Source organism: Callorhinus ursinus, unplaced genomic scaffold, assembly GCF_003265705.2.
Source record: "Callorhinus ursinus isolate GAN/ISIS: 27379988/994484 unplaced genomic scaffold, GSC_fseal_2.0 scaffold6, whole genome shotgun sequence".
Classification (NCBI taxonomy): Eukaryota; Metazoa; Chordata; class Mammalia; order Carnivora; family Otariidae; genus Callorhinus; species Callorhinus ursinus.
The window spans coordinates 42585146-42601168 of NW_027397068.1; the positions used below are offsets into that span (position 1 = coordinate 42585146).

The following is a 16023-nucleotide window of genomic DNA, read 5'->3' on the forward strand; positions in this document are numbered from 1 at the left end:
TTGGTGATTGGGGTCACCCAACACTCAGAGTTCGGAAGTCGGAGGTAGGAAGACGACTAAGGGACGTTTGTGTTCGAGGAGCCAAATGAAGAAAATACTTCAAGAAGGAAGGAATGCGGTTGTTGTGTTTAGTTTGTTACGATTTTCAAAGCAACTTGTTTATAACAAAAAGGAAATTGTTTTTAAGAGTAAAGTTGTTTTGATCAAGAATGAAATAAGCTGTGACAGGATACTGTCATCTCATCTACTGTTGTTTTTAAGCACTCGGGAGCTTAGCTGCTGAGGGGCTGCACTGGGGGCTTATCAGTAAAAACACACCAAGAAGCAACTATGGCAAGTGCACATTTAGACTATAAATACCGGGAGTTTGTAAGGACTATCGGAGAGTGATCTGAGCAAGCTGATTCTCTTTGCTAATCTCAATAGCTCTGACCTTGGGGCAATTAACTCCTGCTGCTCTAAAGACAGTTCTGACCTTCAGTGACAAAAGCCATTCAGTAGCAAAACCGAAGCAGGAGCAGGCCAAGGAGATCTTCCTGCCCATCAACAGGGCCACCATCGTTCCCTAGCAACGTGCTTTAGCAACAGGAGACATCAGCGGTTGGTTGGCTAACCCAGCTCTCCTGAGTAGCAACTGGTATAAAGGTACACTTCAACTAAATCTGGGCTTTATTTCCTTCTTCTTCCCTGGCCTGGAACAATAGTGTGATTAATTTATCATTGTTTTGAAGGATGTTATTTCTTTATTGGGTATTAAGAGATATTACCCTATATGCTATGGGTTTATGAAATTCCTGCAGTGAACCTGTGATAAATAAATACCTGGCACAGACAAACTCAACTCTGAGGATTAATTTACCTCCCCCAAAAAACAGTGGTCAACCAAGTCAATGTTATGTTGGATAGGATTGAGATTTGATTACTGGATTTAGCAAATTCGGTGTCATTCGTGGTGGTGACAAGAGCAGTTTCAATGTAGAGGGGCAAGCAGAATCCTAACTGGAAATCGTTCCAGAGAAAACAGGAGTGAGTATTGCGACCCATTTCAAATAGAGTTGAGCTACTAGAGAAGAGGTGTTTTTACTGTTGTTGTTTTTTGTTTTGTTTTTAAGAAAGAAGACGTTATAGTATGCTTATTTACTGATAGAGGTAATCTAGTAGTGAGTGAAAAATTGATGATGTAAGAGACAAAAGAGATAAATGCAAGAATGGTGGCCTTGAGCAGATAAAAGAGGATGCAATCCAGTGTACAAGTTGAAAGATTAATTTTAGGAATATGGAGAATCCATCCATAGTACAGGAGGAAAGAAAATATATAGTGACTAATTAATGGCAGATGTGGTCGCAGGAGATTGTAGGGTTCTCTTCTGATTGCTTCTGTTTTTCTCACTGAAATAGGAAGCAAAGTCTAGACTAGGTTATGTTGTAGTAACAAGCAGCTTCTGTATTGTAGCAGTTTATCACATTAAAGGCTTGTTTCTCCCTTGCTAGGTATCTACTGCTGATGAGCCCAGGGATGCTGCTGTAACTCACCAGGAAGCTAGGGGGCGCTCTGTGCTCCTCGGCGGGGCGGGGGGGGGGGGGGCGGGGGGAGGCATCTGCCTCCTAAAGCCTGTCCTTGGAAGTGATATACCACCCTTCTACCTATCATTGGCCAAAAGAAGCACTATCACCATATCTAACTTGAGAGTGGGGCTATGGAGTGCAATCTTACCACGTTTCCAGAAGGAAAGGAAACCACCACGGTATTTGTGAATGGAGAAGGAGGCATTGGATGGTTATGGAGAGTGAAGGTATAAAATAATTGTTTTGGAGAGTGGGACAGCAGGAGAAAATATGACTAAGCACCAAATGAATGCCAAGGACAGTGGGGCATGTATTAAAAATGGTTAGGATGATGGACTAGAAGCCATTTTTATGGTGTTAGGCAGTGCTAAATGAAGGAAGGATCAGAGACCAAGTAGTCAGGTCCCCTGGAGGAAAACAAAAACCAAGGACGTTTGGTTTGATTTGAGGACGTTTGATTTGCAGAAGGATATAACAGAGAACATTCTAGAGATGGGACTGCAAGCCAGATGGTGAATGTGTGGTGCAACCTGTAGTGTTTCTTTCTGAGTGGCCTTGTCCCCTTCTTTCGCCAACGGTGCCTTGATTTCCTCATTTATGCAAGTTTTATTTAGTCTTCATGGGTAGCTCTACTTGTATTTGCAACTTGCTTTACAAAATACATGTGAGTTCTCTTTCCTTTGTGTAGTGAGCTGTAAAGAATTTCTCCAGTTGCCTAAGTTATCGGGAGTTAAAAGACATTAAGTCAATGAGAAATTATGAATTGTGTAGATGTAGTTTCTGAGAGTCCCAATTGAGATGATAATGATTTTTGAAGGGACTTTATTATCCAATAATAAGTTGTTATGACAATTCAAAAAATACTGTCAACTGTTGCTTTTCTAAACTCCAAAGATGGATCAGGACTTGTAACAGGGCTTATTCCTTGCTTGTCATCAAAAATACCAAGAAAGTGACTATACAGTACATAGAATAATGGCCTCCCAAGGATGTCTGTTTGCTAATCTCCAGAGCCTGTGAATATGTTGTATTACGTGGCAAAGGGGACTGCAACAGACGGAATTCAGTTTGCTAACCAGCTAGATTTAAAATAGGGAGATTATATTGGATTATCTAGATGGGCCAAATGTAATCACCAGGGTCCTTGAACGTGGAAGGGAGAGACAGAAGATTAAGTATGAGAGGGATGCCATGTTGGAAAGATTCAACTGGCCATTGCTGGCTTTGACGATGGAGAGAGGTCATGAGAGAGAGGCCAAGGAACACGGGCAATCTCCACAAGGTAGAAGAGGCAAGAAAATTGGGTTTTCCTCTCAAACCTCCAGAAAAGAATGCAGCCTGGCCAACACCTTTATGTTAGCCCCGTGAGACCTGCTTTAGACTTCTGACCTCCAGAGCTGCTAGATAATACATTTGTGTTGGATCAAGAGTGTTCTAAGTTTGTGGTAATGTGTTATAGCAGCAATAGGAAACTAATAGAGTAACTAATCATACTGGATGACCTGGACCCCTTTTTACCAATTACCCTTTTGCACTTTTTTAGCGGGGGGGGGGAAGAGGAATCAATTTGTCTCTGCAGAAGGGTTGCCCATTTTAAGCAATGGGCAGGGAAAACTCTTCAGCACCATTGACTCCAGTGCATTAGAAGAAAAGATGAAATTAGTAGGCTCTTGCCAGAGGGACTCTTCCGTTGGGGCTCGCTCTGCACTTCAGGTGAATCTGTGACTATCCTGAAATTGTCTACAAATTGGGTTACTGCTGAGGATTTTTCTGTGGATCAGATCCTTACAGAGATCTGAGACCAGAATGAGAAAGTTGCTTTGGTGCGCAGCAGTACGTGACGCTTTGGTCTTGGTGTTGTAGTGAAACAAAAGCTGCGGCGGGTCATGCCTCCGCTAGCGACCTGCGTTGTCGCCGAGCTCGCCTCATCTTAATCCTCCCAGCCTCCCTCCGAGGTATTAACATTCCCGCATTTCAGGTAAGAAAACCATTTTGCCCAGAAGCTGAAGAACTGGCCTAATTGTTTTGTAGCCAGGAAACCGTGGTGACAGAATTGTAGCTCTGGACTGTCTGCTTCCAGATCTTTCTTCCCGGGACATCCTGCTGCTCCCCAGCCAGCTGGCTATTAGTACCTGCTTCCTACCGTTGTGAACAGGAAATGAGATTCTATGCATGGAATAGAGTTTGTGGGGGCGCCCGGGGGGCTCAGGCAGTTAAGCATCTGCCTTCGGCTCAGGTCATGATCCCGGGGTCCTGGGATCGAGTCCTGCGTTGGAGTCCCTGCTCAGCCGAGAGCTTGCTTCTCCTTCTCCCCCCTCCCTCTGCCTCTCCCCCTGCTTGTGCTCGCTCACGCGTTCACTTTCTCTCTCTCTGTCAAATAAATTAAAAAAAAAAAAAAAAGAAAGAAATCGTGTTTGTAAACTGTTATTTAGGTAAAGAATTGGGGAAGAGAATAGATAGCAATGGATCAGTTGAGAAAATTTGCCCTGAAAATAATCATAAGTATGCTTTAGGAACTGACTGAAAAGAGTAGAGACACCAAAATCCAAGTTCTTCCCCCCCCCGCTTAAGATATTCAAGGAAGACATACTGCTTCTGCCTGCTGTATCTTTACAGATTAAAAAAAGTTAATAGTTGATGTATATCAGTGGTTCTCAACCTCAGGGTGAAATTGCCCCAAGGGAACACTTGGCAATGTTTGGAGACATTTTTGGTTGTCAGAAAGTGGGGGTCGCGTCTAGCGGGCAGAGGCCGGGACTGCTGCTAAAACTCCTCCAAGCACGCAACAGCCTCCCGCAACAAAGAACTGTCTGGCACAAAATGTCACCAGTGCTGAAGTGAAGAAGCCACAGTGGCCTAAAAGAAAATGCTGACAATCACATCCCTTATATCGTTGATGAATTATCAGTGGCAGAAAACTGGTGTTATGTTTATATTAAAATGAGTAAGCAAATAAACAAGTTTCCGAGGTAACCCCTCTTGTTTTAAGTGGCGTAGCAGAGCTCCTGAGCTTGGCCCTGACGGAGACTCTGGACAGATACGGGGAGTTGGAGGAAGGTTTTGATCATTTAGGTAACCAGGCTAAAGCAGAGCAACTCAGCTCACAGATTATTAATGCGGAAGAGTAAGTCTGGGAGGGAAGGAACGTTACAAAAGGATGTTTTTCAAGACAAAGAGATTGGGGTTTTGTGGTATTTTGCCCCTTGTCTTGCCTGTGGCATCTGGATTACAGAGCGGGAGATTTCTACATGTATAAAGACAACGTTCCCGTTTTGTTTTGTTTTACATTATCTGAGTAAATAATTCCTTACATCAGTTTTCTGGTAAGCCCTCAAATCTTTCGAGAACACAGATGTCCATCTTCAGTGACTAAATATTTTCATAATTGTACAGGAATCTTTAGCGGCTCTATCATCCCATCCTTATCCTATGGAACAGGCTCCAACTTAACAATTCTTTAACTTAAGAGGAACATATCTGAGCTCATGGAGTATTTCTCAGTTAGCTTTATCATGGTGGGGATACTAGACAGAAAGATTCTTAAGGGTAGACACTGTCTGATCCATCTCTTACCCTCAGAACCTAAAACCTAGCATGACGTCCCGCTAGACATGGTGATGAGGAAACGGTGGTGGGAGGGGGTGTAGAAGGGCGACCCATTCGGGGCTAGAATCACCTTGCCCAAAGGTGTTGGTAGAGTGACACGAATCAGGAGCTTAAAATGTTAATTTGATGAACAAAACCAATCCCCTTGGGAGATGGGTCCCAACGTCTACCAGAAAGAGATGCCGTTGGTCCAAGGTCTCCAGCTTTTGCGTAAAGTGAGAGTATTCAGGATTGGAAGACACCTGTGCCCCTCTTCTGGGGTGCCCAGGTGAGGCGGGGTGGCAGGGAGCTGGGGGGCAAGCTGTCCAGCTGCCGGGAGGTCCTTCCCGTCTCCGAGACCACGGCCCAGTTGACCACCAGAGCCTCGGCAGCAGCCACATCTGTTCTGCTCTTTCTGTGGCTTCCTCTTCTCTCTTCAGAGGAGCGTGGGAACCGCCTATCGAACAGGAGCGGCAGTGGGCCCGGACGTGCCTTCAGCTGTTTCCAGTTCCCTCCCAGGCCCCCTCTCCCCCAATAAATGGCACGCTGTAGAAGGTGTTTTACAGATCCACTTGTTAATAGAGCCAGAGGGCTGCGTAGCAAAGCCTAACACAGCAATCAAGGTTAAAACACAAAATCACGTAATAGGCGTTAGAGAAACAGAAGGTCATCTCTAAAAGGAGTTGGACCGTCGAATTTTTAAAGTGCCTTCTAATTCTAAAATTCTAAGCTATGAAACAACATTTCCTCGAGGTTGAAGAATATGCTGCTTTGTACACGGGCTATTTCATTAGCGGAATTAGCTTGTCTTCATAGATTGTACTATAAACAAGTGAATGAATGAAAAAGGGATAATTGAATCTGCTCTTTGCCTCTGTCCCAGGGATTCAGGACTGAATGTCTGCGGAGCACTGTAGGACTCCTCAATATCATTATATGTGAAAGATAATGATCGTGGATAAGTGGTTGCTGGCGGCACTATCAGATAAAATATTTTTCTTTAGACTTTCATTAATGATGAACATTTTCTTCTTTTGAGGTGAGAAAAACAATTCTGAATGGAGAACAAGGTCTCAGTTTAACTTGCAAATATCAAAAAATTCACCCATCATCTTTTGTTACTTTGTGATTAATGTCGGTTAATTGCTGACAAGTTGCTATTGAGCTGATTTGTGAGCACGGAGAGGATCAATTAATGTAGAAGAAACAAGCAAAACAGTCAAGTGCGGTTGAATAGATCTGTGGCTACTGTTCACCGCCTTATTCAGGGTGGGTGAGAGGAGAGAAAGGTGTGGGCGCAAGCAGTGCGTTCCCACCTTCTCAGTAAAGACAAGAAGGAATAAAGACTTCTTGGAGGCTCCTCCCGCAATTATTTCCCCCGGTTACATCATCGCCGCCTGTAGTATTAGAAAATGACCACTAGGTGGCACCATCTCACCAGTGTTCTTTTTCATCAGCAGGAGGAAGCCTGCCGGGCCTTTCGGGATCATGAAATACAATTAGAGTTCTGTGTTTGCTGATTTTGACTTAGAGAAAGCTTTCTGCTCTCTCCACACTTCGGTGGATTTGTCTATCTTTCTTCTTTCCTGTGTTTTTCTTTGGTTCTTGGGAATCTGAGTCAATACCTAGGGATAGGTCAGAGTTGATGGCCACCATGGTGCTAATAATCGTAACAGAAAACTTAAAAGTAGAGAAACACTGATAGTGACCTTTTATTGAAGGCTTTTTATGTGTTAAGGGCTTTCCGGTATTATTTACAAGATTCACAGCAACTCTGTAGGCTTGTCTTCATCTTATGAACAAAGAAATAAGGTTCAGAGAACTGAAGCAACTTTCCCTAGGATACCCAACAAGGAGGTAAAAAGGCTCAGCATGAATCCAAGTTTATGTAATGTCAGGGCATTACTGGTCTTTGGATCATTCACAGAACTTGAATATTGGGTATAGTGAGAAAAAGAAAAAACAGGAGTCCAGCCTTTGTGAAGTTCATAATCTAGAAGAGGATATAGAGTAAAAATAAAGGGGGGGAAAAGAGTAAAATTAAAGGAAATAGAGCAAATTATTTGTAACACAAATGAAATATATATATATGACATTTATAAGACCATAAATTTATTAAAGGGTATGAGATTATCAGGAACACTTACCAGGTGTCAGAGTCAAGAAGACAACCTGAAATAGATTCTTCTCTTGGAGTAGAATATTCCTGTAGGAGACAGTTCTGAAGACAGAGTGATAAGGGCAGGATAAAGAGCAGTTATTCTTGGGTTTAACTCTCAGACTCATGAATCCTTGTTAATGGTGTTTTTGTTTTTGTTTTTTTGTTTTTTTGTGACACTCGAATTTGCTCTACGTCCTCAGAGGTGATGTCTCTGCTAGAGCTCTATATATATAGGTGAAGGAGCCCTAAGTAACATGTTTTGAGGGTTAAAAAACCCAGATATTCCAGGTTATTTATCCCATAGAACCATGAGAACAGCAAGAGCCAGGAATCTCATAATACAAAACTCAGTGAATGTTTATTTGCTGGGGTCTGGGACGTCCCACCTGGTATCTTGCATGTATCATTGAATTTAATCTTAACACAACCTCATAAGATGTGCATTAAATTAGTATTCCCTCAGGATGTCAAGCTTAGGCAGGTTGTGTAATTCACCAGAAAGCACACAGCTAGCAAGTGGTGAAGCTGGGATTCCATCCAAATTGGCAGATCAAAGAACCCAGATTTTAACCTTTAAATACAGTGCTTCCATTTAACGTGCTACATGCCAGTGAGCAAATGCTCTGGCTGTGGTAATCCTAACTTAAATTTGATTTACAAGTTTCAGAGAACTTTCAAGTATGTTATTAGATTTGAGGCTAGCAACAATCCAATGAAAAAGACTGTTCAGGTTTTCTTACCACGTCTCCCCCCGCCCCCCCGCTTCCCTTCCTGCCCCTGCTGATGGACACACAGGCCTCCACCAGGGAGTTTAGTAACCTGGGTTAAGTCACAGGGCTACTAAGTGGCAGTCGCTAGACTCAAACCCAAAGTTCTCATCTTTAGACCATTGCCAGTAAATAATACATTATTAGGTAAAAGTTCTGCCATTGGCATTCAGAATACACTATCTCCAAGAACTTCTGCTACAAGTCAAACATGCTATTTAGGAAAAACTGTATGAACATCAAATAATACATAAAGGTATATTTTTAAACCATTTAAAACTCCCTACAAAGGACAAAGAATCTAAAATGCGTTTTCAAATATTTTACATGAATGATTTCAGAGACATATGCAGTGATTCATATAACTATTTAGAATCAACATCTGTGATTTTTGTGTGTTGTAGAGCGATTTGTACTTTATTAACACAAACAGAACACAAAAGAGGCATAAAGATAAGAATTCTGTTCAGATATAACCTAAGAGATCACTGTGAGTCTTTATACAGTCTCAATCTCTCCACTACCCTCTAAGACGCAAAGTTCTGTGAACCCCAGTGGGGAGAGAATGGCCCAAATGAAAGGGCCCGAGGGTAGTCGTCAATGGGTGTAGAGTGAACAGGGGAAGGATATGATTTAGTCACTGCACCACTCTGGATGCCGGCTCCTCGCCTCTAACAGGGGGACCTCTAAGGACCAGAGGACCTCTAAGATCTCTGTAACGTTAAAGAATATTTCTTAACCCGAGTAACATTTGGAGATTTGTTTTATTCAGCAGAAGATCCAGAATTTTTAAGAATGTTCCAGACTGAGAAGTAGATTACGAATTTTCCATTACTCTTTGTTATTTTTCATTTATTTTTTTATGGAGATTTTTCATTTACTGAGAAACTGAAGACCTGGGTACATCAGATAAAACCAATTTCTGGGGGTGGAGGGGGATCAAAACCCACAATAGAAAAAAGAAGTTAACACTGTCTGGACCATAGCAGAACCAAGAGAATAGATTCTTTTAATCGAAGAATTCCAGGCACTTCATAAAAATACGGAGCGCTTCACGAATCTGCGTGTCATCCTCGAGCGGGGGCGATGCTAATCTTCTCTGTATCGCTCCAATTTTGGTATATGTGCTGCCCAAGCGAGCACCCATTACCCTTCTTTAAAGGTGAATTCATAGATGGTAAAAAAAAAAAAAAAAAAATCGACACAGAAAACTCAGGTTTTATTTTCAGAGCACCCACCTCCCGTATGCTTCCACTAACAGAGGCAGGATGGATGTACAGTGTCAGGTACTTTGCCATTGTTGGTAGAAAAAATAATCGACTGCTGTGCAAGAAGGAAATGCCAGTGAACCCCCAGGGTCACTGTGCTGGCGGGCTCCCGGGACTCGGGCTCACCGAGCGGCCACGCTGGTTACTGGTGAGAGGTGGCGCTCTTCACCAGAAGATCGCCGCAATAAGCTGCGGCTGGGGCCGGAGACTTGCCACTTCGTTACATCCCTCTAATGGGCTGCAGATGTTCCGTATAAGTGAATGTGGAATGCATGGATATCCAAAAAGTGATTATCAAGGCACCACATTCCCCTGGATGGCAAACTTCATTCAGCATTAGAAGAAGGAAAAGGGTAAAAAGAAGAAGAAGGGCAAGAGTGGGGGAAGGGGGAGAAATCTATAAAAACTTCCAACGTTTCCAGAAATGTTTGTGTTCTCTTGTGGGCCAGCCTTAAGCTTTTTTGAAAAAGTTGGGTTCTGAATTAGTGCGACAAAGAGGTGAGGTTGGCTTAGCTTTTGATTCTGCAGGTAGAAGCGATTGGGTTTTTAGGACCTATAAGCCACAGCTTTGGGCTTCTAGGTATCAGCATTCATACGGGGCTCTAGAGAAGAAAACCAAAGTCTTGGAGACTTTCAAAGGTACAAATGGTATTCTTAGTTAAAAAAAAAATCTGGAGTACTCTAAATAGAAATTAAAAACTTAGGATTTAATAAACGGTGGTTCAAATTTAACACAGAACTCCCAGAAAACAAGGCACACAGATTTGGTCCCCTGGTTTGAACTGATGATACGACAGAATGCATCTTTTTATACCGTTCAAGTAATTAATCTCTTGGTGGTCATGAAATAAGGGTTGGAATTTTTCCTTGGCCTTGGAGCCAAGTTGGCTGACACTCTGTTAGCCTCCCAGGCCTGGTCAAGTATCTAGCCTATCTACCAGTATCCCTGGTTTATGCTTGAATTCCTCCAAAGACAGAGAACTCACTGTCTTCTCATGATGACCTACCATGGACAGTGCTTCTTATTAGATTATTCTACTTATATTAATATGAAATTTGCTTTCCTGAAGTTATTTCTTTAATTCATAAAACAATACTTTAAAGAGCATTTTGGAGCATCTTCCACGTGTCAGACCCCTGGTAGGCCTTAGGAATAAAACGATGAGAACATTATATATAGTTTATTTGATCCTGTGGGATTTATAGTCCAGTTTGATGGATCTCAATATTTTCCAGCCTAATGTTCCTAAGAAATTGGTCGTACTCCTGTGGACAAGAGTTGCACTCTACAGAATCAACACCTGCTGAATTTAGATGCTTTTCTCGCAAGCGAGTCTCCCTCTAGGCTAGTAATCCTCAGCATCTCAGCAGAGACAGGGACTGTAACCTGAAGAGGTCCCTAAGTGACTCTACGTACCACCACACCTCCACTTAAGAATCACTGCTCTGATGGTTCTATATTCCTCTAAAAGTCCAGTCCTCCTTCAACGGGATGTTAGATCAAATATCTGAAGAAAACTATCATGTATCTTTCTTCCCACCATAATCATTTCTTCAAACTATGATTATTGTATTCTTGAAGAAAAGATCGGCTCAAAGAAAGCTGTCGAAAGCAGCTGTAAAGGCATCCACTTCTGTGCAAAATGGAACTGAATCCATCAGGCCAAACCAACAGCTGAGGAGGAATAGAGGTGATGAGCAGGGAGAAGCCCTAGCTTTGTGCAGTGCCTTGTAGATGTGGTCTTTCCAAGAGAATATAGTCTACGGTGACCAACCAGAAGTGTGGGGAACATGGAGGAGAGCAAGAGAGGTTAATTCCCTCACTCTCTTGTCTTCCTTCTTTCTAAGATTATTTCTTGACAGGGGTTAGAAACCAGGTAGAAGAAAGCATATTCTGTACCATGGTGAAGTTAAGACTGAGAGACAGAAGAGATACAGAGAAGCAGGGAAAGACAGAGAGGGGGGAAGGACAAGACGAGGAAGGAAAGACAAGCTAAGATAAAAATCGTTCCAGCTTATATAGCTGGAATGTTTATAATGTAAAGAGACAGCTGCATTAAAGGATTAGACCCCACTGCCTGATTAACATCATTTGATCTTTTGCTATTGAAAAGACCCTGTGTATTTTCAAAGGCCGTGGGCTTCTTAAATAAAACCAGGAGTCTGGGTTAGCAGAAAGCTGTTAAAAAACAGCTCACTTCTCGTTTAGTAATCTTTTTGTCCTACCTGCTTCACAATCTTCAGTTTTCTTCTTTGTATTATTGGGGGATTGCTCCTAAATTTGAAAACTGGGGCTCTGGGAAGTTTGATATGACAAAAATAAACATGAAAAAATCATGATGACCTAAAGTGGTCAGATCAGATTTTTTTCCCATGAATATCATCCTGGGGAGCTTCTTTTTCGGTTTTGTTCTGGGTTTGTTTTTTGTTTTTTTTTCCTTTACTCTCCATGGCCAGCAATCACCACACAATTTCAGTGAGAGAGATTAACACATCATTATACCATACCATTTTCATGTTTTACTTGTTATCTTGTTGATCTGCTTTTCTTTTTGTAAGTTTCAAGTGAGACTGGAACTCTTACTGGTTTAGAGATTGTCAGGAAGTCAGAATTTTCCATTAGCCAACTTGCTACACAGTATCAGTGGGAGGAATCGGAGCATCTCCACATCCATGCTGTCATCCCAGGGTGGCCAGGCAAAGAGGTGGGAGGGCCTCTGGTCATTTGAGAGGACCAAGCAGTCGTCATAACTAGTTCAGTCTCTGTGGCCCATTCAGCTCTTGGCATTGCTGCCAAGCCAGCCAACAAAGGAGCATTGTAATCCTGACAGTTTCCCAGCATTGACCGGACAGGCGCAGACCACCAACCAGCTCCCTTCACTTCTACTGTTCACAAGTGAGACCATGAATGGAAAAAAGTCAGTGGCAAAAATCCCACATCCTGCTGAAGTTGGTGTGTAGAGGCTTTTCTAGCAAGTGAGACTCCCTCCAGGCTGGTAATCTTCATACCTGTTTCCTTTTTCTTTTTTGTTTGTTTGTTTTTAAATAGAGTTAGCTTGAATGGAAATGCATAATCCTCATTGATGCCTACCAAAAAAAATTAGGTTTGAGTTTTGAAAAATAAGCATATGGCATGCAGTAATATGGAGAATGGGAAGTGTGACAAAAATAAAATGTCATAAATGTAAAAAAGATAAATTGAGATAAGCTTCTAAGTTAAGAAGCTAGCAGTAAGAGCCACTATGATTCTTAAGAAATTGAATTTGGGGGTATAAGAATATGGTTTTCAGGCAGACAATGGAATCATTTTAACTCAATTTCACGTTTTGAATATGCACCCCAAAGGCCGCTCTTTCTGTACACCAAGCCAAGGACATCGCCAACTCTGATTTTAAAAATAGCAATAAGTAAAGTAAGATGTCTAAGAGCAGTGTAAATTCAGAGTTCTTTATCATGTATTTCTTAGTGACTGAAAGGAAGCATTTTTAACCTGATTTTTTAATACATTTCAATGGTAAATGTGGCATAATTTTATTTATTTAAATTGACTTTTTAAAAATAAGTACAGATTACAGTAATAAGATTCCATGTTTACTTACCTGGTATGAAATATTCAAATGACAGTGCTCCATGATGGTGGTAGAGGTGAAATGAAAATATGGTGTTTAAACTGGATCCACAGTTTTAGAAAGCAATTTAGGAGAAACTTAGTAGTACTCTGTCCCTTTGATTCAGTTATCCTACTTCTTAAAATATATTTATGTGTTTATATATTATAATCATGTATGCATAGTATTATACTGAAGGCAAATAAGAAAATAAATACGGTATTATTGATCAAAGCAAAAACGAAGAACAGGAAGAAATGAAGTCCCCAAACAAAATGAGAACAATAGAGTTACTTCGTAAGTAAATTGTTAACCCTAAGTAAAGCTACATGATGACATACTATGTAGCTATTAAAATTGATGTTTCCAAAGATTCTTTTTTTTTTAAGATTTTATTTATTTATTTATTTATTTGACAGAGAGAGAGAGACAGCAAGAGAGGGAACACAAGCAGGGGGAGTGGGAGAGGGAGAAGCAGGCTTCCCACTGAGCAGGCAGCCCAATGCGGGGCTCGATCCCAGGGTCCTGGGATCATGAAGTGAGCCGAAAGCAAATGCTTAATGATTGAGCCACCCAGGCGCCCCAAAGATTCTTAATAATATGGGAGAGTGCTTATCTGAATGTTAGGTGAAAAGAGAAGCTGTAATTGAGTAACTGGTAATGTTCTTAGCATACAAAAGTGCAATAAAACACTAATGGTCATTGTCTCAGTTGGCAGGATTATGGTTGATTTTTCACTCTACATTTCCATATTTTCAAAATTATTACCAAAGAACACATGCCATATTTTGTAATCATTAAAAATTTTATTAAAAACAAACCTTTCTTCTGTAAAAAGACTACAAAAACTTCTAAATGTCCATCTCCTTTATGCTTGAGGGTTGTTTTACTTAAACACAATAGGAATGAATGGATACCTTGACATGTTACCAGGAAGTCCTGCTGAGACAAATTTTGATGCTGATTAGATTGACTTTCACTTCCTTTATTTACTTCTTGAGCCACCCCTAAAAATATACAATAGGTTAAGCAACATAACCTGGGGTTATTCTCCTGTGACCCCAGTATTGCCTCTGAGCTTGTTTGAGATGGCTCATCATGGAGGGAATGCTGAGTCCCGCACAGTGATAGAACAATCCAGCACATCCAGCATGCTGGAACCTGTGCCCCAGGGAATAACCACCTTTACTGACAGCCGAGCTGCAAGGTGCCCCTCATGAAAAGTCTCACCAAATGTCACGGGCTTGAAAACGTGATGATCACACTACTTTTGCTTTTATAGCCCAGCATTTGTTCAATTTTGTTTCATAGACAATCTACAAGTCTTTTTCTACTCAATTCCAAGAAGACAGGTGTTGGGTCTCTCAGGCAAGCATTCATTCAACTAGCAATTTTCAAACCCCTGTCATGTTCTCTGAAGCTATTTAGGCCGGTGGTTAAGAGCCTCAGCTTTGGAGTTGGGCCCGGTTTGATAGCGCTAGCCTTAGGCCAAGGCAGGAGGTGGAATGGTACGTGGGGATCTCTGTACCAGGCTCCCTGTCCTGCTTCTGGCTGCCAACGCCAGCACTGAGGACTAAGCAAGGTCAAGGGGCACATTCCTGTGGAGCCTGTGCTCCTTGCATCCATCCTGCCTTTTAGGCCATCATCCAGGTCCCAGGGACCCTAGAATTTTCTGCCCAACAGCCCAAGCCTAATTCCAGTCTGCTCGGGTTTCTTGCCAGGTCTTTTCTCTGAAAGTGCATTATGCCACTGAGGGGATCATTTGTAGGCTCAGAGGGGGTCAAAGGACAGACATCAGGAGGGGGGCGGTGGAAGGAGCTTGGCCATCAGACTAGCACAGAGTCATTGTGAAAATGGAAAATGCTTAACACAGTGCCTACCACGCAGTAGATGCTTAGCAAATGTTATTTCTGACATATTCCCTTAGTATCTTATTAGGTAATATTGTCTGCTTTGAGAGACAGAGAGAGAGAGAGGGAAAATGACCATGAGAATACAAGCTTCTATAAGAGGACGATTTTAATTTTTGGTATCCAAAATAGAATCTTTTTTTTTTTTTAATCAGTAACTTGGCTCTTGTCCTGGCCCAATTCCAAAACTCTGTATTCAAGCTAATTACATTCCTCCCCCACTGGATAAATTATTCTTCACTTCCCCCATAAAAACCATCATGTTATACTTGTGAAACAAAATAGCTTCTGTGTTCTACCACACAGGCAAAAAATGGTTGTATTTCAATACATACTGTATTTCTCTGTGTGACTAAGCTGAGGGCTGCATTAGGATCTGTTACAGAGAGATGTGAGTTCCAATGATGATGGATTCCCTTAAATGGGGCAGTGTCACAAGAGGCCTTCTCCCGGTGACTTAATATGCGGGGAGTTTTTAAAGCATTACTTGGTTTGAGACTAAGCAGATGTGAGCTTTTGAGTCCCCTTCTAAGTCCCTGCATTCGTAAGCAAGTCATTTACTCGTCAGTTTGACTTTTTTAATGCCAGAGAGCTGAGCGTTCGTGAAGCGGCTTACCAAGTGTCCCGACTTTCATCTTGAATAATTAAGAGACGTGATTTTTAAGATAAAGCTGTTAAAACTGGGAGACAAAAACACTGAGGATCATTAGGAAGTCACTATCCTCTTTCCTTTGCTCTGAGTTTAGCACCACTTAGGTCTAAAATCCTTTTTTAGGGTCTGATTTAGGAACGTGAGATCACAGAGCATGGGGTAGGTGGGAGTAGATAAATCACTGTGGCAAATTTTCATGAAGGACCAGCAGCTTACGACTCAAGTCGCCGCTGAGAGCACAACGGGCTCCTCTTTGAGAAATGTCCCAAGAGACGGCATCCCTAACTTTAAACCCTTCTAAATACAGGTATCCCCCCACGAATCCAAAGTCTGCAGTATGCCACTTTGCTTTCACAAAAGACCTACTTTAGTACCTATTTTCGATAACTGAAAGAAATCAGAAGAGGATTTTCACATTTAGGCAAAAAGAATGAAAAGCAAAAATAGCATTCAGTGTTTGTTTTGCAGTGAGTTGTCACAGGAGCTGCACAGTCCGAGCGGCGCTT

The 16023-nt window shown here is 41.8% G+C and overlaps 1 long non-coding RNA gene and 1 other non-coding gene across 2 annotated transcripts in view; one reads left to right on the forward strand and one right to left on the reverse strand.

Moving 5' to 3' along the window:
• Positions 1-9115: 9115 nt before the first annotated feature.
• On the reverse strand, positions 9116-9222 carry LOC112819510 (U6 spliceosomal RNA). Its single transcript, XR_003206882.1, has one exon. It is a non-coding gene; the product is annotated as a U6 spliceosomal RNA (small nuclear RNA).
• Positions 9223-12189: 2967 nt separating this feature from the next.
• Positions 12190-16023, forward strand: part of LOC141372910 (uncharacterized) — a 24145-nt gene continuing 20311 nt past the window's right edge. The window contains exon 1 of the long non-coding RNA XR_012378429.1: positions 12190-12343. This is a non-coding gene — a long non-coding RNA (uncharacterized lncRNA). The remainder of the gene's footprint in view (positions 12344-16023) is intronic.